The sequence below is a fragment of the Pan troglodytes genome, chromosome 3, assembly GCF_028858775.2.
Source record: "Pan troglodytes isolate AG18354 chromosome 3, NHGRI_mPanTro3-v2.0_pri, whole genome shotgun sequence".
NCBI classification, from domain to species: domain Eukaryota; kingdom Metazoa; phylum Chordata; class Mammalia; order Primates; family Hominidae; genus Pan; species Pan troglodytes.
Window position 1 is genome coordinate 73,669,822 of NC_072401.2, and position 27,232 is coordinate 73,697,053.

Genomic DNA, 27,232 nt, shown 5'->3' on the forward strand with positions numbered 1-27,232 from the left:
ATCACAGAGTTAACTAGGTTAATGAGCTTCCTGTGGGTAGAGAGTGCACAATCCCTTCTAAAGCTGCCTGAATGAAAACCAGGATGTAACGAATGTAGATTTTAGCTGGAATGGAGGTAGAAAATGTCCAAGAAACAACCTCAGATTAACACAGGCCCTTTGCAAAGCTCTGTGAAACAAGACAACATTCTGGGGCAACAATACAGGACGAAGTCACTCCAAATCTCAGGATGGACAAGGGTGTCAAGCCCTGATGGGGGTTGGCTTGTATGGGCTTAGAGAAGAATTCTCAGTTCTGGCTATGAGGGACTAGCTTCTAGCAGACCAATTTCTCATTGAATACAACTAGAACAGTTGGACAAAAGTTATTTTTTTTTTTTTTGAGACGGAGTCTCGCTCTGTCGCCCAGGCTGGAGTGCAGTGGCGCGATCTCGGCTCACTGCAAGCTCCGCCTCCCGGGTTCACGCCATTCTCCTGCCTCAGCCTCCCGAGTAGCTGGGACTACAGGCGCCCGCTACCACGCCCGGCTAATTTTTTGTATTTTTAGTAGAGACGGGGTTTCACCGTGTTAGCCAGGATGGTCTCGATCTCCTGACCTCGTGATCCGCCCGCCTCGGCCTCCCAAAGTGCTGGGATTACAGGCGTGAGCCACTGCGCCCGGCCCAAAAGTTATTTTTAAAATCTGTTTAAAGGCTTCGGAGGACTACCAAGACAGCCAGGGCATGAGAAGCCACGATCTTAAGGGAGAAGGGAAATAAAATTGAGGCAAGTCAGACATTTTGTACCACTTTTCCTTTTGAGACACCCACTGGTTTTTTAGGAGGCACAGGGCAAAACTACTGAGAAACCTAGCAGAAAGTGGCTATTTAGAGGAACATAAAGTGAATGGACCTTTTGTCCAACTTACAGGCTGAGGCGATCCCAGAGAGAAGGGAAATGCAAAGAAATGAGCTCAACATTCTGCCTCGGTTTAACTTTGTAAGGAACTGTGAAACATTTTTCAGAAGTGGTTGTATCATTTTGCACTCCCATCAGTAATATATGAGAGTTCTAGTTTACACAATCTCATCAACATTTGGCATTGGCACCTTACAGAACTAGAAAAGCAAGAAAAAACCAAACCCAAAATTAGTAGATGGAGAGAAATAATAAAGATTAGAGCATAAACAGATAACATTGAGACAATAAACCACCAAAGATTAACAAAATAAAAAGTTGGCTTTTTTAAAAGATAAAAAAATTTGACAAATCTTTACCTAAGCTAAGAAACAAGGAGAGAAGACTCAAATAAATAAAATCAGAGACAGAAAAGAAGGCATTACAACAGGTACCATGGAAATAAAAAGGCTCATTAGAGACTATTATGAACAATTGTACAACAATAAATTGGAAAACCTAGATGAAATGGTTACTCTCCTACATCCATGCAACCTACCAAGATTGAACAAATAGAGAATCTGAACAGCCAAATAAAAAGTAACAAGATTGAAGTAGCAATAAAAAGTCTCTCATTAGGGAAAGCCCAGAACCTGATGGCTTCACTGCTAAATTCTACCAAGCATTTAAAGAAAAATTAATACCAGTTCTACTCAAACTGTTCCGACAAATTGGAAAGAAGGGAATACTTCCACACTTATTTTACAAGGGCATCATTACCCTCATACCAAAACCAAAGACATAAAAAAGATGCAAAAATCCTCAACAAAATACCATCAAACCACAGTCAACATCACATTGAAATGATCATTTACCATGATCAGGTGGGATTCACCCCAGGAATGCAAAAATGGTTCAACATACACAAATCAACACATCACATTAACAGAATAAAAGACAAAAACTATATGATGATTTCAATAGATGCCTCCTAAAAAGCATTCAATGAAATTCAACATTGCTTTATGATAAAAATCCTCAAGAAACTGGGTATAAAAGGAACATACCTGAAGACAATAAAGGCCATGTATGACAAAACCAAACCAAAAGATAGCATCACACTGAACAGGGGAAATTGAAAGCCTCTCTTCTAAGCTCTAGAACAAGACAGGGATGCCCAGTTTCACCACTTTTATTCAACATAGTACTGGAAGTCCTAGATAGAGCAATTAGACAAGAAAAGGAAATAAAGGGCATCCAAATTGCAAAGAAAGAAGTCAAATTGTACTTGTTTGCAGATGACATTATCTTATATTTAGAAAAATCTAAAGGCTCTAAAAAAAACTGTTAGAACTGATAAATTCAGTAAGGTTGCAGAATACAAAATTAACATACAAAAATCAGTAGTATTTCTATATGCCAACAGTTAACAATCTGGAAAAGAAATCTAGAAAGTAATCTCATTTACAAAACCTACAAAAAGAATACCTAGGTATAAATTTAACCAAAGAATTAAAAGATCTCTACAATGAAAACTATAAAACACCAATGAAAGAAATTGCACCAGGCTCGGTGGCTCATGCCTGTAATACCAGCACTTTGGGAGGCTGAGGCGGGTGGATCACAAGGTCAGGAGATCGAGACCATCCTGGCTAACACAGTGAAACCCCATCTCTACTAAAAATACAAAAACAAAAAAATTAGCCGGGTGTGGTAGTGGGTGCCTGTAGTCCCAGCTACTCAGGAGGCTGAGGCAGGAGAATGGTGTGAACCTGGGAGGCGGAGCTTGCAGTCAGCAGAGATTGTGCCACTGCACTCCAGTCTGGATGACAGAGCGAGTCTCCATCTCAAAAAAAAAAAAAAAAAAGAAATTGGAAGGATATTCCATGCTCATAGTTTGAAAGAATTAATATTGTTAAATGCCCATACTACTTAACGTGATCTATAGATTCAATGAAATCCCTATCAAAATGCCAATGACATTATTCAGAGAAATAGAAAATGCAATGCTAAAATTCACATGGAACCACAAAAGACCCTGAATAGCTAAAGAAAACTAAGCAAAAGGAACAAAGCTGGAGTCATCACACTACCTTATTTCAAAATATACTACAAAGCTATAATATCTAAAACAGCATGGTACTGGTTTAAAAATAGACACATAGACCAATGGAACAGAATAGACAACCCAGAAATGAATTCACACTTTTATAACCAAATAATTTTCAACAAAGGCACCAAGAACACACACTGGGGAGAAAACAGTCTCTTCAATAAATGATGCTGGGAAAACTGGATATCTATATACAGACTAAAACCAGACCTCTATATCTCACCATATACAAACATTAAATAAAAATGAATTAAAGATTAAATGTAAGACCTGAATCTATGAAACTACTACAAGAAAACAGTGGGGAAATGCTTCAGGACATTGGCCTGGACAAAGTTATTGAGTAAGACCTCAAAGGCACAGGCAACCAAAGCAAAAATTTGCAATTGGGATTACATTGAGCTAAAAAGCTTCTGCATAGCGAGGAAAACAACAAACGAAGAGACAACCAACAGAATGTGAGAAAACATTTGCAAACTATCCATCTGACGAGGGATTAATAACCAGAATATATAAAGAACTCTAACAACTCAACAGCTAAAAACAAATAATTTGATTTAAAAATGACAAAAGAGGATATCCTGTGTGTGTACCCTGATGTGATTATTATGTATTGCATGCCTGAAGCAAAATATCTCATGTAATTCATAACTACATACCCACAAAAATTTTAAAAATTTAAAAAAATTAAAAAACAGAACTTCTGCTAAAGAAACTGAATTAAAATGGCAAAAGACATCCAAGTGGCAAGTAGGTATATTAATCATTAGGGAAATGCAAATCAAAAACCACAATAAGATATTATCTCACACCAGTTAAAATTGCTATTAACAAAAAGATAGGAAGTAATATATGCTGGCAAGGATGCAGAGAAAGGAGAATGTACACTGTTGGTGGGAATGTAAATTAGTACAACCACTATGGACAACAGTATGGAGGTTCCTCAAAAAACTAAGAAGAGAACTACCATATGATCCAGCAATCTCACTGCTGCATATGTTAATATATCCAAAAGAACATCAGTGTATCAAACAGATATCTGTATGTTATGGTTTGGCTCTGTGTCCCCACCCAAATCTCATGTTAAATTGTAATCCCCACCTGTCAGGGGAGGGGCCTAGTGAGAGGTGACTGGATCATGGGGATGGATTTCCCCCATGCTGTTCTCGTGATAGTGAGTGAATTCTCACAAGATCTGATAGTTTAAAAGTGTGGCAGTTTCCCGCCTCACTCTTTCTCTCTTGCCACCATGTAAAACATGCCTTGCTTCCCCTTCACCTTCTGTCATGATTGTAAATTTTTTGAGGCCTCCCAATCATGCTTCCTGTTAAGCCTGTGGAACTGTGAGTCTACTAAACCTCTTTTCTTCATAAATTACCTAGTCTCAGGTAGTTCTTTATATCAGTGTGAAAACAGACTAATACACTGTACTCCCATGTTTATTGAAGCACTATTCACACAATAGCCAAGATACAGAATTAACCTAAGTGTCCATCAACAGATGAATGCATAAAGAATATGTGTTATATATACACACAATGGAATATTATTTAGCCATAAAAAATGAAATCCTGTCATTTGCAGCAACATGGATGGAACTAGACATTAGGTTAAGTGAAATATGCCAGAAACAGAGAGGCAAATATCACATTCTCACTTACATGTGGGATTTAAAAAATTGATCTCATGTTCCTACAGAGTAGAATGATAGTTACCAGAGGCTAAGAAGGGAAGCAGGGAGAGGGGGATGACGAGGAGTTGATTAATGGGTACAAAGATACAGTTAGATAGAATAAGTGTTCAGTAGCATAATAGGGCAATTTAGTTAACAATATTTATTGTATATATCAAAATAGCTGGAGGACAGGATTTCAAATGCTCCCGACACAAAGAACTGATAAAGGTCTGAGGTGATGGATGTGCCAGTTACCCTGATTTGATCATTACACATTATATGCTTGTATCAAAATATACCATGTACCCCATAAATATGTACAACTATTATGTATCCATTAAAAATTTAAAAATCAAAAAAAGAAGCATGCATTTAAAAAAATGGTGTTGCCAGACTTTAGTTTGAACCATTCTAGTGTGACTCCTACAACTCAGTAACAAACAACCCAATTTATTTAATGGACAAAGGATTTGCATAAATATTTCTCCAAAGATACATCAATTCCAAATTAGTGCATGACAAGTTGCTCAACGTCACTAATCATTAGGGAAATACAAATCAAAAGTACGATGAGATACCACCTCACACCTACTAGGATGGCCATTATCAAAGATACAGAAAATAACAAGTGTTGGTGAGGATGCAGAAAAATTGAAGCCCTTCTTGTACCCTGTTGGTAGGAATGTAAAACGTACAGTGGACACAAAAATCAGTATGGTGTCTCTAAAAACATTTAAAATAAAATGACCACATTATCTAGCAATTTGCATATATGCAATTCTGGGCATATATGCAAAAGAAGTGAAAGCAAATAAATGTTTACCAATTATTACAAATAAATTTTAACAAGTGGGCAAATTGACAAATATGGAATCCATAAATAATGAGCTTTGACTGTATGTCTATGTATGGTTTCAAGTCTGAAATCTGGTTTTCCTTTCTTCAGTTTCTTCTCATTTAGACAAAATAGGCCTGATGAAGCTCTAAACACATTTAATATAGCGAGGTGTCATCTAAAATGAAGTAGCTTCATGGAAACCCATTTGCTGATGAGAAAGCAATTTACAACTTGTTCTGTTGAACACTCATATTTGGAGTTCAACACCCATCTCTATTAATTTCCTTTCTCATATCCTCAGGGATAACTTTACAGAACACCTGAAATGTTAACAATTTGTAATTCAAGAATGAATGCATCTGGGCACTTTTTCAAATACAGGAACAAAATCAGCAAGAATGAGGCAATGCATGTTTTGAAGGAGAAGGAAGAGCAATGTGATCCTCAGTGAACTCAGAGCATGTATACTCAAAGGTAAACTTCTTTGACTTTTTTCCATTTGCTACGGTTGTGTACAGGATGTTTCACAGCTCCTGCGATCTGTGGGGTCACCCTAAAAAACAAGTGCTAAGAGAAAGTTGCCTGCGTTTCAAATTTTCAGTCTAACAGTCAGAAAGGCTGGGTGTTGGCCGGGCGCGGTGGCTCACGCCTGTAATCCCAACACTTTGGGAGGCCGAGGCGGGCGGATCACCTGAGGTTGAGAGTTCGAGACCAGCCTGACCAACATGGAGAAACCTCGTCTCTACTAAAAATACAAAATTAGGCCGGGCACAGTGGCTCATGCCCGTAATCCAGCACTTTGGGAGGCTGAAGTGGGCAGATCATGAGGTCAGGAGATTGAGACCATCCTGGCCAACATGGTGAAAACCCGTCTCTACTAAAAATACAAAAATTAGCTGGGCATGGTGGCACGCACCTGTAGTCCCAGCTGCTCAGGAGGCTGAGGCAAGAGAATCGCTTGAACCCAGGAGGTGGAGGTTGCAGTGAGCCGAGATCACGCCACTGCACTCCAGCCTGGTGACAGAGCAAGATGCTGTCTCAAAAAAAAAAAAAAATTAGCTGGGCGTGGTGGCACATGCCTGTAATCCCAGCTACTCAGGAGGCTGAGGCAGGAGAGTTGCTTGAACCCGGGAGGCAGGGGTTGCGGTGAGCCGAGATCATGCCATTGCAAAGCAGCCTGGGCAACAAGAGCGAAACTCTGTCTCAAAAAAAGAAAGGCTGGGTGTTAGAACCACATCTCCAAGATTCATTTACTTCTGCAAGTCATGATGCCTGTGACCTGGCACTTGAGAACAGATTGTAACAGAGAAAATACAGCTGAATTACTCAGAAGATTTCTGCCCAGCAGCAGTAACTGTGCTGCTTGCTGTTTCCCGCCATGCAGAATTAGGTTCCCATCAAGATGGCTTCAGTTTTTCAGGCAAATACAATGTGGTCACTTTGAGCAGTGTCTTCTCAGCCCATTCTCAATAGCAATTGGCAAAAGAAGCGGTTTTAGTGGACAGTGGGACCTAAATAGTGATACTATCTTCCTTTTATTCCTCTGCGACTCCCCAACTAACAGAAGGGTACTGCAGGAATGATCTGAACTTTGGGACAGGAGACCCATTTCCAGCCTTGGCTAGATTTAAAGTTATACTGTAAAGTTGAAAAAAAGAAAAAAAAGAAAAACGCTCAAAGGTACCGCCATACCTCCACGCACCAGCAGGAGTACAGAAATTCTGTTCCTCCATCTCCTGCCTTCCCCAGCCTCTTCCCCAACAGAACTTCTGGGGAACATGCAGGTTCAACAGACCTCCTTAAAGCTGTGTGTTTGGAGCTATAAAGGTGGAAAATCTGAAACCATAAGCACATGGAAACATCTTCACAGGTGCCTTACCCACAGGACGGAGGCAGGCATATGGTTGAAACTCCCCACCACCACCCCTAGATCTTATAATTTTCTACTATTTGTCTGCACAGGGAACATTTCTTAGCTAAGCTACAATGTTGATAGTCTGTAAGCTTACCACTATTCATTATTATTTATCTTCCTCCTTTTGTTGTGAAACTTCAGTGGCAAATTGTCCATACTTGTTATCTCCACCATCTCAGCATTGTTCACTCCTTTACCCCCAACCTCACCTATCTGATCATTCTACTCAAATTGCACTTTTCAAAGTCACCAATAACCTGTGAATCCCAAAATAAAAACCGTTGCTCAATTTGCATTTGTCTTGACACCCACCAGTCTCTGATCTACAGCCCCCCTAATCTATGATGCTGCTAACTGGACAACACTACTTGAAACTGTTCCTTTAGTTTCTTTGATACTGTGTCTTCCTGGTTGTTTTTACATACTCTTTTGCTCCTCCACTGATAAATATTCACAGTAAGTATCTGTTCCTCGTCAGCTATAATGACCATAGTCTTTCTTTTTTTTTTTATTATACTTTAAGTTCTAGGGTAAATGTGCACAATGTGCAGGTTTGTTACATATTTATACATGTGCAGTGTTGGTGTGCTACACCCATTAACTCGTCATATAATGATCATGGTCTTTCTAAGACGATCTCTGTCATTCTGCTTTTTCATTCTTTGTCATTTTCCATGCCCGATCAGTTTTTTTAAAAATCTTATTTGTTTCTTTCTTTGAATGTCCCTTTAATCTGTTATCTCTGTCACCACCATGATGCAGAATCCCACCTACTCATGCATGACTTGCTGCAGCATCCTATTATTTAGTTTGTCTGCCTCTGTTGAACCCTAAACATTACTGCCAGATTAATTCAGCCAATTCTCCTTGTGTTAAATTACCCCCTATTTACAAAACACGTGATGACTCCCCATTATTCACGTAATAGTTTTTTAAGAGATAGGGTCTCATTCTGCTGCTCAGTCTGGAGTGCAGTGGCACAATCACAGATCACTGTAACCTCGAGCTCCTGGGCTCAAGCGATCCTCCCGCCTCAGCCTCAAGCTGGGACTACTACAGGCACACACCACCATGCCTGGCTAATTTTTAATTTTTTGTAGAGATAGGGTCTTGCTATGTTGTCAAGGCTAGTCTCAAACTCCTGGCCTCAAGCAACCCTCCTTTCTCTCCCTCCCCGAAGTGCTGAGATTACAGGTGCAAACCACTGCACCCAGTCTATTCACAGAATAAATGTCTGAGTCTGCCATTCGAGTTCCCCCAAAATCCAGCCCCTCTTTACCTAGCCAAGATTTTCTATACCCAATACCAAAAGTATATAAAATGACTATACCAAAAGTATCCAAAATGATACCCAGATCTCTAAGCCTCCCTATTTTCAATGAGCAGCACAGAGAACTCTTGGTTTTTCCCTGGACCTTCCACTTAACATTGCCACTACCACTGTGATTCGTGGTACCCACTCCCAACAGAGCACCTGAACATGTATCATCCCCTCAAAGAACCTGCGCTCTTCAGAATACCCACTCTTCAGAGCTACGTGGATTCTACCAGGATTACTCCAGTCAAACCAGAAGGCATGTGACAGGCAGGGAGTGGCAAGCCAAGAAACGAAGGGTCCTCTGTGTTTGTGATGTTGGCATTCGAATGTTATTCCATTACAGGGGATGGAGGAGGAAGAGGAGGAAGGAAAAAGGAGGGTTTTTTTGTTGTGGTTGTTGTTGTTGTTCTTCTACTCAGTGAAAGTACAAACAGAACCTAAGTATCATAAACTGAACTCATTCAATTCTTTTCAGCAAAGTAGCTCACCAGATAAATACCCCTGCTGGTTGTTTGAATTACAGATGAGTAAACTGATCTGCTTCTTTATTTTCAACTTCTCAAAGGCAACTGTTCACAAGCACATCTTAGGAAACAAACTCATCTCCCTGATACTTCGCTGCAGAACAAATGGCTAAAGATTAACAATACTCTTAACGGGCCAGTCGTGGTGCCTGTAATCTCAGCACTTTGGGACACCAAGGCAGGTGAATGGCTTGAGCTCAGGAGTTCGAGACCAGCCTGAGCAACATGGCAAAACCCCATCTCTACAAAAAAATACAAAAATTAGCTGGGTGTGGTGGTGTGCACCTGTAGTCCCAGCTACTTGGGAGGCTGCGGTGGGAAGATTGCTTGAGCCTGGGAGGTAGAGGTGCCATCAGCGAAGATAGCACCACTGCACTCCAGCCTGGGTGACAGAGCCAGACCCTGTCTCAAAACAAAACCAATACTCTTAAAGGAAACTCTAAAGTTCAGGCATGAAAAGATAGGCCTGGCATGGGTTCATGAACCTGTTCTCTGGGCATGGGAGGTACATGGACCACCAAAGAGCCTTTCCTTTTGAGAGTACTATTCCCCGAGCTAATGCTAGAAACTCAAGGCTCCTGATTAGATGATAAAAATTATTTATACTTTAGATATGATGCTTGTTCCCAAAACTGTAACCATATGGCCTTCCATATGGAACTGTCTTGAATTTCCATTCTCATATTTTCATTTCCTCTAAATCAGCTCATCCCTAGTCTCCTTTGTTGGGATTTCAGAATATAGTAGAGATTCTTCCTGATTCAGCTACGAAGAAACAACTTACTGCCTATTTGTTTGTTCTCTGGCAGTGGGAACAGATTTCCACTGATCCCTCCACACCTCAGCCCCTAATGAATCTTACCCACTTCAGGAATGCCTTTGTAGTGAGCCCCATCAACACAGGTAGTCTGTAACCTTAAATAATTTGACTTGTTTAATATATTGGCTTGTGAAGTTTGTTGCTGAACTACCGATGACTTTTTTCTATGGAAGCTATGTGATAAACGGTCATTAGGTTCTCAGGCTAGCTCTCATGCCCATTCATCTACTCATCCATAGTATCACAGCAGTAGTATGATAGGGGAAAATCTTTCTGCATTCCTGAATCCCCTTGACCTAAAGGTAGGAAAGGAATGAATGGTTCCAATTTCTTTGTGTCTTTCTAGGGATCCTTTGCATATACAACTATAGTTTTATATATATAAATTTATATTATATATGTAGTTACATAGTTATATATAATTATATATATAGTTGAATATGCAGATAATATATATATCCATCAGTGGACAAAAAGATAAATAAAATGACATATATATGTGAATACTGTTAAGCCTTTATTCTTATTTTTTTCAATGAGACTCATTTTATGAGACCAGCATAATCCTAATACCAAAAACAAATACATGGTAAGAAAGCTAGAGAGCAATATTCCTTACGGACATAAATGCAAGCATTAAGTTAAAAATTGGTAATTTGAATTCTGCAATATGGTAAAAGGATAATATATTATGTCCAAGTGGTGCTTATCCCAGGAATGCAAGGTCGGTTCACAATCAGTGTAATTTACAATATTAACAGACAAAAAGAAGAAAAAAAATCTTAAAGAGTTGCAGAAAAAACATTTAACAAAAAACAACATCCTTTTCTAATAAAAATGATTTTAAAACTGGGAATACAAGACAGTTTCCTCACCCTGATAAAGAGCATCTATGAAAAACTTACAGCTAACATCCTACTTGATAAAAGGCTGAATGATCTCCTCCCAAGATTGGCAACATGGCAAAATTGTCTATACTCTCTACTTCTCTTTAACATTGTAGTAGAGGTCATAGTCAGTGAAACAGACAAGAAAGAGAAATAAAAGTGATACAGATTGGAAAGAAAGAAGTAAAACCATCTTTATACACAGACAACATGATAATCTATGTAGAAAATCCTGAGGAATCTATCAAAGGTAACCAGAAGTAATATGTGAGTTTCCCAGGGTTTTAGGATACTAGGTCAATAAATAAAATTAACTGACTTATTTCATTTAGCATAATTTCCTCAAGGTTCATCCATGTTGTGTATTGCAGGATTTCCTTCTCTTTTAAGGCTGAATAATATTACTGTGTATACATATGTCACATTTTTTAAGTCCATTCATCTGTTGGTGAATATTTAGGTTGTTTCCACATATTGGCTTTGTGAATAGTCTATTCAGACTTTGAAAAGAGGGAAATCCTATCATTTGCGACAACTTGAATGAAATTAGAGGACATTATGTTAAATGAAATAAGCTAGGCACAGAAAGACAAATACCACGTATTATTGCTGATATGAGGAATCTAACATGATCCAAATCATAGAAGCAGAGAGCAGAATGGTGGTTACCAGAAGTTGGGGAGGGGAGCTAACAGGCAGATGCTGGTCAAAGGGTACAAAGTTACAGTTAGACAGGAAGAATAAGTGGTATTTGAGATGATGATATGTTAATTAGCTTGATTCAATCATGCCACATTGTATACATATATCATAGCACCACTTTATAGCCCATACATATATACAATTATAATTTGGCAATATCCAGTTTAATAAGTTAGATACACATTGTCCTACACATTTCTGTTTTCTCTTAAAATAACTTGGAGATCTGTTGCATATCAGTACAATGTGGATCTGTCACGTGCTTTTTAATAGTTCTACAGATATAACACAGCTTTTTTGAAAAAAATGAAATAACTTATAAATCTATTGGTAATTTCATAAATTGTATAATAAAGGTAAACTTAAAATTTCCTTTTCTCATTATAAAAGTAGTAAATAATCACAAAAGAAAAATCAAGAAGTGAAAAATATTACCCACAATCCCACTAAAACTTTGTCAGTGTAGTTTTTTCAAGACAGTGTTCTTAGAGTCTGATGGATGGACATTCACACCAGAATCACCTCAGGTGCCTGTCAGATGAGCAGATTTCAGAGCACTGTCCCATACTTATTAAGTCAGAATTTCTGAGTATGGTGCTTTATTTAGTATTGTAAGATTCACAGATGAAGTTTGAAAACTGAAAACTGTAGCTGAAGGCCCTTTTCTCTGCCTTAAAAAGTTTTCATTATATTTTACATGCAATGTTGCATTCTTCCTTTAAAAACAATTTTTACAGCTAATGTTTTGTATTTTTCCATGCTACTAAATTGTCCTTGCTGCTACTATCATTGTAATTGCCTGTGTAATACTCCATTAAATGGTTTTTTTTTTTTTTTTTATGGAGACAGAGTGTCTCTCTGTCTCACCCAGGCTAGAGTGCAGTGGTGTGGCTCACTGCAACCTCCGCTTCCTAGGTTTAAGTGATTCTCCTGTCTCGGCCTCCCGAGTTGCTGGGATTATAGGCAGGCACCACCACACCCAGCTAATTTTGTATTTTTAGTAGAGACGGGGTTTTACCATGTTGGGCAGGCTGGTCTTGAACTCCTGACCTCAGGTGATCCACCCACCTCAGCATCCCAAAATGCTGGAATTACAGGTTTAAGCCACCATACCCAGCCAAATGAGTATTTCTTAATTTACTTATCTGTTCATCTGTTGTTGGACACTTAGGATCTTCCCATTGTATTCATTTTTTAAAATAGCACTGCAACAAATATCTTTGCTGCACATAACTTTTTCCATATTTTGGACTACTTCCAAAAGATAAAATCATATAAGTGAAAAAATTGGGTTAAAAGAAATAAATATGGTTAAGGCTCAGAATGCAAACTGCCTTCCAAACTATATTAATTTATATTTCCAGCTGGGTACAGTGGCTCACACCTGTAATCTGGGAGGCTAAGAAGGGAGGATCGCTTGAGGCTGGGAGTTCAAGACCAGCCTTGGAAACATAGAAAAAAACCCATCTCTACAAAAAAACATTTTTTTATTAGTTAGGTGTAGTGTTGTGTGCCTATAATCCTATCTACTCTGGAGGTTGAGAAAGGACGACTGCTTAAGCCCAAGAGTTCCAGGCTACAGTAAGCTATAATTGTGCTACTACACTGCAGGCTGGGCAACAGATTGAGACCCTGTCTCTTACAAAACAAATTCAATTTCCACTAGCAATGAATTAGTTTTTGCTGTCTCCATTTGAACTCTTTGCTTGCTAATTTAATAAGCAAAATATTATTTTTTAATTTCTTTGTAAGGTAAACATTTTTCTATATGTATGTTGAGTAGCATTTCTTTTTCGGTAAATTATTAATGTTATTTGACTTTTTTCTCATGAGATAACTCTTTCTACATAAATAGGATAGCTTTATTTAACCTTAAAGTTATTCCCTAATGCATGAAGTACTGAGATTCTGGGTCTCTTAAAGGTATAACCTTTTCGCTGACTGGCACACTGCTCAGAGAGCCAATGTAGCTAAAAGCATGGACTTAGCAGTAATCTGCTGCATACTAACTGTGTGTCCTTGGGTAAGTTACTTAAATCTTAGTGCTTCAGCTTCCTCACCTTTACATGGCAATGGTGATAATCATTATTAATAATCAATGGTTTCCTGGATTGAATGAGTCAGTACACATAGCACCTGGCACACAGTAAGCACTTAATAAATGAGAGCTGTTAGCCATCCTGTAGATGTGAGCTCCGGAGGAGCAGGGATTTCTGTCTGTTGCTGCTACGTCAGTGCCCAGCTAAGAACAGACTCTCAGTGGATGTTCTTTAAACCACTAGGCCGAGAAACATCACTGAAGGCAGTAATGTGTCTGCTAAAGTGCCTGCAGTCTGCACCTTTCATTTTCCCAGGCAGTTGGAGGTAAAGATGCGGGTAGGTCAGACTGACGATGGCAGAAAGTGATAAAATTCACCTGAACTTCCTTAACACAGTGAAACAAGAGCTGCTCTGGAATCTGCAAAGAATGGCCAGAAACTGCCATCTGGGTCAGGACATTCCAACTGCCCAAGTTGTTTCTCTTTCCTCCCACTTGATTTCAGAGATCAGTCCTGCCCAGATGTTCTCACTAGGTCTGTCTGAAAGGAAACAAATGGAGGACTCTGAACCAAATTGCATTCAGAATTTAACCTGAAGAGCAATTTATTAGAACCTTTTAGGTTGATTCTCCATTTATCTTTGCCTGAGAAACTCTATAACAGTTTTGATCAGGCTTACTGAGGTATAACTTACCACCCTTCTTATGTATACAGCTCACATACATGCACAATAATGTCACCACACTGCAATCAAGGTATAAAACATTTCCACCACTCCAAAAAGTTCCCTCATACTCCTTCTGTAGTCGATCCCATCCTCCGTCCCCAACCTCTGGTACCCACTGATCTGATTTCTGTCCCTATAGTTTTGCTCTCTCCCAAATGTCATATACATGGAATCATACAGTATGGCTCCCTTTTGTGCCCAGCTTCTTGCACTCCGCCTAATGCTATGGAGATTCTTCCACGTTGTTGCACGTATCAGTAGCTCATTTTCATTTCTGAATATACAGTTTTTTGAGCAATTAAAAAATTATCTCCTGGGCCAGGTGCGGTGGCTCACGCCTGTAATCCCAGCACTTTGGGAGGCCGAGGCAGGTGGATCACGAGGTCAGGAGATTGAGACCATCCTGGCTAACACGGTGAAACCTCATCTCTACTAAAAATACAACAAATTAGCTGGGCTTGGTGGCGGGCCCCTGTAGTCCCAGCTACTGGGGAGGCTGAGGCAGGACAATGGCGTGAACCTGGGAGGTGGAGCTTGCAGTGAGCCGAAATTGCGCCACTGCACTCCAGCCTGGGCGACAGAGCAAGACTCCGTCTCAAAAAAAAAAAAAAAATTGTCTCCTGTACCAGCAAAAGTATATGTCTGAAACTTCCTGTCTATTTTTACAGAAGCTCTACAAGTGTCAGAATGCCCATTAGATACAAAGGTCAGGCACTGGCTCACACCTGTAATCCCAGCACTTTGGGAGGCTGAGGTGGCAGATCACTTGAGGCCAGGAGCTCCAGACCAGCCTGGGCAACATGGTGAAACCCCGTCTCTACTAAAAATACAAAAAAATTATCTGGGCATGGTGGCATGGGCCTGTAATCTCAGCTACTCTGGAAGCTGAGGCATGAGAATCATTTGAACCCAGGAGGCAGAGGTTGCAGTGAGCTGAGATTGTGCCATGGCACTGCAGTTTGGGAGACAGAGTGAGACTCTGTCTCAAAAAAAAGAAAAGATACACACAAAGAACTTGCATAACTCAGAAAATCAAAATAACAGGAAGATATCATGGATTTGTAACTTGCTGAGTGCATACTGCAGTGTTCCTGAATTATACAGATATTTTTTCTCATTGTATTAAGAAATAAAATTTTAAAAGCAATTTGGTCCCATTAGAAAATGTCATAAAACAAAACTTTTTAAAGTGCTTCATAAAAATAAAATGAAGCAATCAAACTAGATAAAAATTGTTACTTTTTTTAACATAAGGGGACTCTATATGAACAAAGGATAGATTGGTTTATTTACTCATTTCCTTTGAGATTGTTAAAGGACAAGCATCAATTTCACATTACAAATGATATTCAGCTGAGTAAATCAAAATATTTTACACAAACCATCTCATCAATCTGCACATCTGTGCTGTATGAGGAAAAATATTATGTATCAATATTTTTAGCTTTTTTTTTGAAGACGGGACTCACTGTTGCCCAGGCTGAATATTTATAGCTTTAAAATTGAGTCATTGTCAGAGGTTAAATGTCTTACTCTATCTTTTTCTCTCCTTGGAACGTCTCGAAGGCAGAGACTCATTTTCCTCATCTACCTGGCACAGAGAAGATGCTCATGAGGCATCTCCTAAGGCTGAAAGAGGTCTCAGAGTAGCGTGGGGGGTGAAGAGGCCATGCCCCAGAGCAGAGGTGGCAAATTACAGCCCATTGGTCACATGTGGCCCACAGTCTGTTTTTGCAAACAAGATTTTACTGACGACAGCCATGCCCATTCATTAAAGTAATGTCTACACTGCTTTTCCTCTGCAACAGCAGAATTGAGTACTTGTATCAGAGACCACTTGGCCCAAAAGCCTAAAACGTTTACCATCTGGCCCTTTACAGAAGAAGTTTGCCAATCCCTATCTCTAAGGCAGAGCACTCTACCCCAACCAACAAATTAAACAACATTTTGGCTGATTATTTCTAAATTGTAAACTTTTACTAGAATTTAAACTCCTTGACAGGTGGGATGTTGAATGCCTCATCTCTGCTGTCCCCCACTGTGAAAAGCACAGTACGAAACCTTGGACAAGGCAGGCTTCAGTAATTATGTCCTATAATGGAAAGTGAAGTTGTACCAGGTGGGCTCCAAGTTAAGGATTTATCTGTATTAGCCTTGGCTCTTAACTACTTACTTGTTTCAAAGGATATTATGAAAAAGAAAGAATTGTGAAGGTTAAATCCAAATGATTCAATTTAAAAATTCAAGCCCAGCTAGGCATGGTGGCTCATGCTTATAATCCCAGTGCTTTGGCAGGCCAAGGTGGGAGGATCTTGAGACCAAGAGTTCAAGACCAGCCTGGACAACATAGCCAGACCCCTATTTCTTAAAACAAAAACAAAAAAAAACACAACAATTAGCAGGGGCATGGTGGTGCACATCTATAGTCCTAGCTACTTGGGAGGGTGAGGCGGGAGAATCCCTTGAGCCCAGGAGTTAAAGGTTACAGTGAGCTATGATTGTACCCCTGCACTCCAGCCTGGGCAACAAAGTGAGACCCTGTTTCTAAAAAAAAAAATAGTAATAATTTTTAAAAATAAAAATTCGAGCCTAATAATAAAAATCTACCCATCTCTGATCCAAAATTGTGCTTTTCAACAAAGTGGTACTTGTAGTCTCACCTGCCCTGGTTAGGCTGTGGTTAACATTAGCTAAAAGAATGCGCAAGCGGAATGGTGCCAAAGCACAATTCACTTTGGGAGGCCGAGGCGGGCAAATCACTTGAGGTCAGGAGTTCCTGACCAGCCTGGCCAATGAGGTGAAACCCCATCTCTACTAAAAATACAAAAATTAGCTGGGTATGGTGGCACGCACCTGTAATCCCAGCTAATCGGGAGGCTGAGACAGGAGAATCACTTAAACCCAGGAGGCAGAGGTTGCAGTGAGCCGAGATCATGCCACTGCACTCCAGCCTGCGCAACAGAGCGAGACTCCATCTCAAAAAAAAAAAAAAAAATGCCCTTTGGCTAGGTGCAGTGGCTCATGCCTGTAATCCCAGCACTTTGGGAGGCTGAGGCAGGTGGATCATCTGAGGTCAGGAGTTCGAGACCAACCTGGCCAACATGGTGAAACTCTATCTTCACTAAAAACATAAAAGTCAGCAGAGTGTGGGGTAGTTGTGGCAGGTGCCTTTAATTCCAGCTACTTGGGAGGCTGAGGCAGCAGAATCGCTTGAGCCCAGGAGGCGGAGGCTACAGTGAGCTGAAATTGTGCCACTGCACTCCAGCCTGGGTGACATAGTGAGACTCCATCTCAGGGAAAAAAAAAAATTAAGAGTTTAAAAATGAAGAGATTTCATTTGCTAGTAATGTGAATAGTCTGGTGGGCATGTGTAAAAAAAATCATTCTCAAGCTCCAAATTACATCAATCTGGGTTGCTTTTTTTTTCCTTAACCTCAAACACAAGAATGAAACAGTTCTTTCTTTCCACAGGCCCTCCTAATTTTACACATTGCCTAAACATGTAAATTTATGCAAAAGCAAAATATTATTTTAGTCCTTTCTGATAGAATCACTTTCATTAAGTGATCTTCCTATAAAAACAAACATCTCGCTGAGTTACCCCTACAAATCCATAGACCGAGAACTAGTTATTACCATTACCAAGAATAATGAACACTTTTCAGTTAATTACTTTCTTTAAAGACATTAATGAGTTTTTTTAAAACTACAAATCTTATTTAGGATGAGGAATATTTCTGTAGTTTTCTTACTATATCCAGAATGCCCAGATAAAACCTTTGTGTGGAATGCTTTATCTTCTTCTGCATCTTCCTCCTGCATTGGTGAACAGGTTCAAGATAAAAGGTACTGAGGAAACACGCACAAGGTATTCCAGCCTATTAACGAAGTGCAGGAGGTTCAAATGGCAGGAGTCCAGGGTACAAGGAGCACTGAGCAGGAAGCTGCACCAGAGGCAGAGGTGAACAGGCTCAGAGTTTATCACGTAACAGGTGCACATACGCACGTCAAATCATTTCATTTGTTTAATACCTGGGAAAGGTAGGCATGACTGTCCTCACTTTACTGATTAAGAAACTGGGACTCCCAAGGTTTAAGCAGCTTGCCCAAAGACAACATAGCTGATGGGGCAAAAGCCCAAGTCAAACCTGCATTCAGTGCCCTTTTATTTAGTGCCTTAATGATCCATCATGCAGCATCTGTCTTCTGCAGACAGGAGGCGAGGGTCTGTTCATATTAATATAAACTTTATAAATAGCTTGATTTAAAAAGCAGGTAGTGGCCAGGCACGGTGGCTCACACCTGTAATCCCAGCATTTTGGGAGGCTGAGGTGGGCAGACTGTTTGAGCTCAGGAGTTTGAGACCAGCCTGGGCAACATGGCAAGACCCTGTCTCTACAAAAATATACAAAAATTAGCCAGATGTGGTGGCACATGCCTGTAATTCAAGCTATTCAGGAGGCTGAGGCAGGAGAATTGTTTGAACCCAGGAATTGGAGGTTGCGGTGAGTGGAGATCGCGCCACTGCACTCCAGCCTGGGCGACAGAATGAGACTTCTTCAAAAAAAAAAAATCAAAATATGGGAGTGACTTAGCTAGGATTTTTCTGGTATAATTGCTTACATTAGACAAATATGCATTAAGTTTTAGAAAAAAATTCCAATGAAAGTCATTTTTGGCCGGGTACAGTGGCTCACGGCTGTAATCCCAGCACTTTGGGAAGCCGAGGCGGGCGAATCACCTGAGGTTGGGAGTTCAAGACCAGCCTGACCAACATGGAGAAACCCCGTCTCTACTAAAAATACAAAATTAGCCAGGCGTGGTGGCGCATGCCTGTAATCCCAGCTACTCAGGAGGCTGAGGCAGGAGAATCGTTTGAACCCGGGAGGTGGAGGTTTCGGTGAGCCTAGATTGTGCCATTGCACTCCAGCCTGGGCAACAACAGTGAAACTCCGTCTCAAAAAATAACAATAACAATAAAGTTATTTTTAATATTTTAATATTTTTTAACTCAAGGAGATGAGACTGTAGGTACTATGTAGGACCATGCCCAGCAGATTATAGGGGGGTCAGAAGAGACTATTGTTTTTTGTTTTGCTTTGTTTTGAGAAGGCGTCTCGCTCTGTCACCCAAGCTGGAGTGCAGTGGCACGATCTTGGCTCACTGCAAGCTCCATCTCCTGGGTTCATGCCATTCTCCCACCTCAGCCTCCCGAGTAGCTGGGACTACAGGCGCCCGCCACCACACCCGTCTAATTTTGTTTTGTATTTTTAGTAGAATGGGGTTTCACCGTGTTAGCCAGGATGGTCTCAATCTCCTGACCTCGTGATCCACCCGCCTCAGCCTCCCAAAGTGCTGGGATTACAGGCGTGAGCCACCGCGTCCAGCCAAGACTATTGGTTTAGCACTGATGACCTCAGCATTTGGACAGTGCAATTATGCACAGAAAGGTTGTATATAGCTGACTACAGAGACCCGCTCTATAAATGTATAAATTTTTATTTATCAATCGATAAAAGAGACCTGTTCCCAAAAAACAGTAAAAATGTACTAGAGATATAGCAGTCAGTGCTAGAATGTTTTCCCCTGTGAATACTTTTCCTTTAAGTAACTTTTCCTTCCTTTCTATAACTTTATAACAGGACTTGAGTAGTGATTCCTCCCCAGAGGGGTGAGACATCGTCACAACACTATAAAGTAATAACTGCCATCACATAACATACAACATGCAACCACTCTGGCATGGGACAGCTGGGAAATGCTCCACAGGGAAAATGATTTGAAGTTGGAGATGAAGAAAGAGTCCAATTCTTGCCACATGGGAAAGTGAAAAAGAAAAGAGCATTCAAAGGCTCAGGGGAGAAAGCGTGCAGGCTTGTATTTCTCTGGAGTTCACAGGACAATGCTGAAAATGTTGTGCTCTAAGATCTGTGCTGAAATAGTTCTCTACCTTTCATCAATATGCAAATTCAGAATTCAGCCAGGATCCTTAAAGAGCTGATTGATGGCTGCGTCAGCTCTGTGACATCACCCTGACAGATGTGGTCGTTTGCTGTCACCTTGTGACACACATTCTCCTCTCTGTGTTGACATATCATCGCCCACATGACAGCCAGCCATAAAGGTAAGGCATTATTTTGCCCTAAAACAAATATCAGGCTGGCGGTCTTATGCTGAGATTTATCACCGTCTACAAAATACTCAGAAAGTGACTGCCAATTGAGGTGCAATAATTACAACTCCTCAGAAATATGCTATTTTGAGATTAAGGGCAGAGCACAAACAAGGTCTACCTTGATGGAAGAAGGCAAGAACTTGCTGGATGATCTTTGTTCTTTCCTTTAGAGGAATTATTTTAAAAAAAAATACCATAAATTTATTTACAGCATTTTCTGTAAGGGTCAAGAGATTTTCAGGCAAAAGCGCTATTTCAGCAAACTGAACATAAACCAGCCTTTCATTTTCAGAAAGCCACCCCTGCATGATCTGAACATTGTAAAGAACATATATACATCAGAACCACAGGCACAACATAGAGATACAGAACATTTGGTATTTCTACTTGATCTGTGGAAAAGGGATTCTTCCCACTGGTGTCAGCAACCAAATCTGGAGGCCTCAGTATGAGTAGTTGTTTTAGGATTGCAAGAATGCATCCATGCATATGTATTTATTTATAATTTGCCTCATTCTTCATGGATTTGACATAGCTTTCAGCAGGTACATATGTAACCAAATAACAGCAAAACATTGGTAGAAATTAAAAAATCCAGGCAGGGAAAATATTTTAAATGAGAGTAGAAATTCAAGACTACTAAAATGAAAGACACATACATGTATGCCATCACTGAACTTCAAGTTTGACTCTGGGGCCCCAGGCACTCAAAATGAAAAGAGAGACCCAGTTAGTCCCATCCTTCTCATCAGCAAAAAGGAAGAGGCATACAGTGCCTCAGGAAGGCAAAGTTATCCTGGCCCTGAATTTTAAAAGGAAGTTCTCAAACAGAGCATTCTTCGAACAACACTGAAATGGGACTCCCCTGAAAACTTCTGTAATAAATGCAGTAACGACTCCATATGGTTTTCTTTCATAGTATCATCCTTGACTTAAAAAAAATATCATAGTGTAAGACGTAAAAGACCAACTCCATGAAGGTGATTCTTTAGGCAACCCACTGAGATGATTTTGCTCAGCGATGGTATTTGCTAGCTAACTGACAAGAAATTCAAAAAATAGTGGATGGATGACATTTCCTCCAGTCAATCTTCCAGAGTGTAGACACTCATCCATTCATTCACTCATTTGTTCCTTCATTTCTTGATCTTCTACCAGATATTAGGAATCAAGTTAGGTGCTATGGATCCAAAATCATACGAAGACATAATCCCAATTCTTAACAATCTCATCGTTTAGTAAACTTTGATTTTCTTTTTAGTTTTAATTTTTTTGTAGAGATGGGATTTTGCTATGTTGCTCAGGCTGGTCTAGAACTCCTGGCCTCAAGTGATCCTCTCACCTTGGCCTCCCAAAGTGCTGGAATTACAGGCCCTTTGATTTTCAAAGATACTTTTTCCATCAGGAATCTTATCTCCATAAATTTTTACTGCAACCCTTCATGGCAACTTGAAAAGGATGATACAATATTTACCATACTTTAATAAAAGCATTCATTATGTAATTTCATTCTTTGTCTTTTTAATTTTTTTCTCCACAAGGTTTATCATATTTACTAGTTTATTTGACAAATATTTATTAAGTGCCCATTAATTCCAGGCACTGTTCTTGGCACTGAGTTACAGTCATGAAAAACAGCAACAAAAAATCTCTGCCCTTATACAGAACACACATTCTAGTGGTAATATGTACAGGCAGAAGGTTCTAAAATAATTACATATATTAATTCATGTAACCCTCACAATAACCCAAAGGATAAGGTGCTATTACTGTTTCAATTTTACAGATCAGAAAGCTGAGGCAAAGTAAGCTTAAATACCAAAGTAATACGACTATTAAGTGTAGAACAGAGATTTAAACTCAGGCAGTTTGGTCCTAGAGTCCATGTACCTAAGCACTGCAGTGACTGTCCCTAACTGCTCAGGAAAAACCTGGTTGAATGAATGAAGAGAGGAGGACAGAAAGGCTAGAGAAGAAGTCAGGAAAAATGTTGTAAAGATTAATCAAATCTTACATTCTGCAGAAAACCCAAATGGTCACAAAGTACTTTCAAATGAAATGTTATTGAAGCTTCATTACCACTCTCTACAGCATGTATTCTGATTCTCATTATTCAGAGAAGAAAACTGAGCCCAGAGCCTGTCCTGGTCACACGGTTGGCGGGTGGTAAAGTCAGATCTCCTGTGCTCTTTCTAACACACCTGAGAAGCAGCAGCAGCCAACTCAGCTGGAGGCGCCCAGCAAAGCCTCTCAGAGGAAGGGCCACTGAACTGCACCTTGAAGACAGTGAGTGGGACTTTTAAAGTGACAACATTCGGCCAGGTGCGGTGGCTCATGCCTGCAATCCCAGCACTTTGGGAGGCCAAGGCAAGCGGATCACTTGAAGTCAGGAGTTCAAGATCAGCCTGGCCAACATGGCAAAAACCCCATCTCTACTAAAAACACAAAAATTAGCTGGGCGTGGTAGCCTGCATGTACTCCCAGCTACTGGGAGTCTGAGGCATGAGAATCGCCTGAACCCAGGAGGCGGAGGTTGCCGTAAGCCAAGATCACACCACTGCACTCCAGCCTGGGCGACAGAGCAAAACTCTGTCTCAAAAAAAACTCAATAAATATTTGAACCAAAACACATTTCTTCCCATAGGTTCACAAATCAGAATGCTGATTCCAAAGGCAAATTTGAATGAAAAGACATTCTCAGGTCCTTAGAGATCAATGGGTAGGCCCATCTAGTTATCACAATTAGTATCTCTTTAAAATTTTAGTTATTTGAAAATATGCTATTCCTACACAAACTGTATTCTATACAGTTTATTACTAATTCATATGCAGCACTGCTCTCCTCAGAAAGCATGCACACAAATGTTTCAACCGAAAACTTGTGCTCATTCTTGCATTTCCTTGAGTGAGGGCCCAGGAGCTAGACAGCGTAGGTTTGAAATCTGGCTTGGGCCTCAGTTTCCTCATCTGTAAAATGGGAGCAATAATAATCCTACCTGATAGGATAGTTATGGGGATTCAATCGATGTAGAAGGCTTAAAACAGTGCCTGGCAAATAGTTGCATTTAGTAAATGTTTGCCAATGCAATGTTTTGTATTATTTTTTCGAAATACTCAGTCTCCTTCCTGGTTCCTCATGTATCCCCAGAATATGATCTGATATACCCACGGGTTCCATGTCATTTGCAGGATCCTACAAGAGCGTTATTTATGTCCACCCATTGACAATGGGGTTGGCCATGTCACTTGCCTTGGCTAACAGCATGTAAGAAAACATGAAATACGCAATGTCAAAGCAGAAGTTTTAGGAACACTGTGTGTGTCCACTGACTCTCTCTTTTCCCTTAGATATGAGCATAGTATGTCCCAAATAGGGGCCCCTCCTTCAGCTTGGATCTTGAAATGAAAAGACTTGTGCCAATCTGCCACAGATGTACAATGTGGGCAAGAAACAAACCTCTGTTCTTGCAAGCCACTAAGATTTAAGGGCTATTTATTGCCACAAAATAGCTGACTAAAAGGGCTGCTATGATGATGATGATGATGATTGGACTGAATTGCAATTTTAACACAAAACATTTAGTTTTGAAAAACTTTTTAAAAATCAATAGGTAAAAAAAAATCCCAAGTTTTCACAACAGATTTCTTATGACAGATGTGAACTGGTCTAAAATATCTCTTAGATATTTGGTCAAATACCTCATAGAAAAGTGAGTAATTAGATTCCTATTCTTTATTGCTGCTTCTTTTTTCCTCTATCTAGCAACTGTATCCCCTAACAAAACCTTCTAAAAGACAATGATGAGCATCTCTGCTGACTCATTTTCCCACTCTACATTTCTGTCCTCCTTGGGAGCCATGATTTACAAGATGGAAAACAGAAGTCAGGAGACTGGCTTTCAAAGGACTCTTGTGAGCTAAATGTCCTTGTAAAAATAAGCTATTTTTTTATTTTAAAGATAAGGGAATTCATAATGCAGATTTCTTCATAGTTTATTAATAGATTCTCACAGATTCTGTTTTCCTGTCTCACCCCGTTGTATTTTTTAGAAAAAAATAGCTTATAAAAATTATTTGATTCTCTTACATCAACAATCTTATTTATTTATTTATTTATGACAGGATTTCACTCCTGTTGCCCAGGCTGGAGTGCAATGGCGTGATCTTGGCTCACTGCAGCCTCTGCCTCCTGGGCTTAAGGTATACTCCTGCGTTAGCCTCCCGAGTAGCTGGGACTACAGGTGCATATCACTGAGCCCCGCTAATTTTTGTATTTTTGGTAGACACGGGGTTTCGCCATGTTACCCAGCCTGGTCTCAAACTCCTGGGGCTCAAGTGATCCACCTGCCTCAGCCTCCGAAAGTGCTGAGATTACAGGCATGCGCCACCATGCCCGGCCAACAATCATATTTAAATTTTCTTCTCCATACCTCAAAAAGGCTGCAGATCCTCCTTTAGGCAAATGCATCATGTTCACTTCTGGTGGTATTAAGCACTGAACCACAGTGACTCTCTTCTAATAGTCTGCTTGCACTCTGGCACAAGCTAGTCCAAGCTGCTATTCTAATAGAAAGTAAAATAAGCAAGTAAATAACCAAGTGCCTAGTTAAGTACTAGGAAGAAAAGAAACAGGATTTTGATAGTGAATAACGAGGTATGGGCTGAGATAAATGTAACTTGCATAATTGGGGAAGACCCATCTGAGTAGGGGGCAATTAAGATGAGTGTAGCTAGTAAAGGGCAAAAGGACATCTGTTCAGGTGAAGCCCTGAGGGAGAAAAGGGCTCAGAATGTCTAAGGAACCAAAAGAAGTTATGTTTCCCTTGCGGTCTACATTTCAGCAAGAGAAAGAGGAACATGAGATGTGGCTGAAGAACGAAATACAAGTCAGATCATGGGGGACTTTACATTTCATTCTGAGAGGAATTACAAGGCATTGCAGAGAATTTTAAGCAAGGACGTGACATGCTCTGATTTTCATGGATAAAAGATGCATGGACATGGACTAGATGAAGTGAGAGTGGTGAAAGCCATGAAGAGCCTAGTGGGAGAAACAGGAGGAAGGAGGGCTCAGCCAAGAGGATTTGGAGAGAAGCGTGAAGACATACACCACATCTCAGAGGTAAAATACAGAATATTTACTGACAGAGTGAGGCTGGGGTTGGTGGAGAAGACCGCAAAGAATAAGGCCTGACATCAAGGTTTCTCGCCTGAAGAGGGTGATGATGCAGTTTACTGAGATGGAGATGACTAGAGGAGGAATCTAGTTAATAAATGAAGTCAGAAATTGCTTTTTTTTCCCCGAAGATGAAGTCTCACTCTGTCGCCCAGGCTGGAGTGCAGTGGTGTGATCTCAGCTCACTGCAGCCTCCGCCTCCTAGGCTCAGGCGATTCTCCTGCCTAGCCTCCCGAGTAGCTGGGATTACAGGCATGTGCCTCCATGCCCAGCTAATTTTGTATTTTTAGCAGAGATGGGGATTTCACCATATTGCTAAGGCTGGTCTCGAACTCCTGACCTCAGGTGATCCGCCCACCTCAGCCTCCCAAAGTGCTGGGATTATAGGCGTGAGCCACTGCACCTGGCCAGGAATTGTATTTTGAACAAAGAAAATTTAAGATTCCTATAAGATATCCAACTGGAAGTACTCAGGTGGGCAACAGAAAAGACAGGGAAGGAATTCAGAGGAGAGATCTGAGCAAGCAATAAATCTTCCCTCCTACAGGTGAAGAGGGCATTCCCATGGGAAGATGACTTAGCACAGGATGTCAGTGCCAGAAAGTAAAGACATTATACATGAAAAAGGGTGACATATCAAAAAGACAGAGCCAGCTTGAAGTGCCTCTCACTGGCCAAAAATACTTCACTTTATTTTATCTTTTTAGAGACAGGGTCTCACTCTGTCGCCCAGGCTGGAGTTGCAGAGGTGTAATCATAGCTCACTGCACCCTTGAACTCCTGGGTGCAAGAGAGCCTCTCTTTGGACAGATACTGCATTAATGCTTTTTTTAAAAAAAGAGAGAAAGAGAGATTCTCCCACCTCAGCCTCTGCAGTAGCTGGGACTACAGGTGTGCACCACCATGCCCAGCTAATGTTTTTTTTTTTCTTTTTTTGTAGAGACAAGGCCTTGGTATGTTGTCCAGGCTGGTCTCAATCTCCTGGCCTCAAGTAATCCTCATGACTCAGCCTCCCAAAGTGCTAGGATTTCAGGAGTGAGCCACCACACATGGCCAAAAATATTTATTACAAAAAGAAAAAACTATTTGCAGCTGGGCACGGTGGCTCAGGCCTGTAATCCCAGCACTTTGGGAGGCCGAGCCGGGTGGATCACGAGGTCAGGAGATCGAGACCATCCTGGCTAACACAGTGAAACCCCGTCTCTACTAAAAAAAAAAAATACAAAAAATTAGCTGGGCGTGGTGGCAGGCACCTGTAGTCCCAGCTACTCGGGAGGCTGAGGCAGGAGAATGGAGTGAACCCGGGAGGTGGAGCTGGCAGTGAGCCGAGACCGCACCACCGCACTCCAGCCTGGGTGACAGAGTGAAACTCCATCTCAAAAAAAAAAAAAAAAGAAAAAACTATTTGCTCAGTGCCAAAGCCCAGCAGTCACCCCCTTAATCAAGT

The 27,232-nt window shown here is 40.5% G+C and overlaps 1 protein-coding gene across 2 annotated transcripts in view; it reads right to left on the reverse strand.

Annotated features, from left to right (window-relative positions):
• The window catches only part of CRACD (capping protein inhibiting regulator of actin dynamics), a 280,351-nt gene that overhangs the window by 149,600 nt on the left and 103,519 nt on the right, over window positions 1-27,232 (reverse strand). The window lies entirely within an intron of this gene.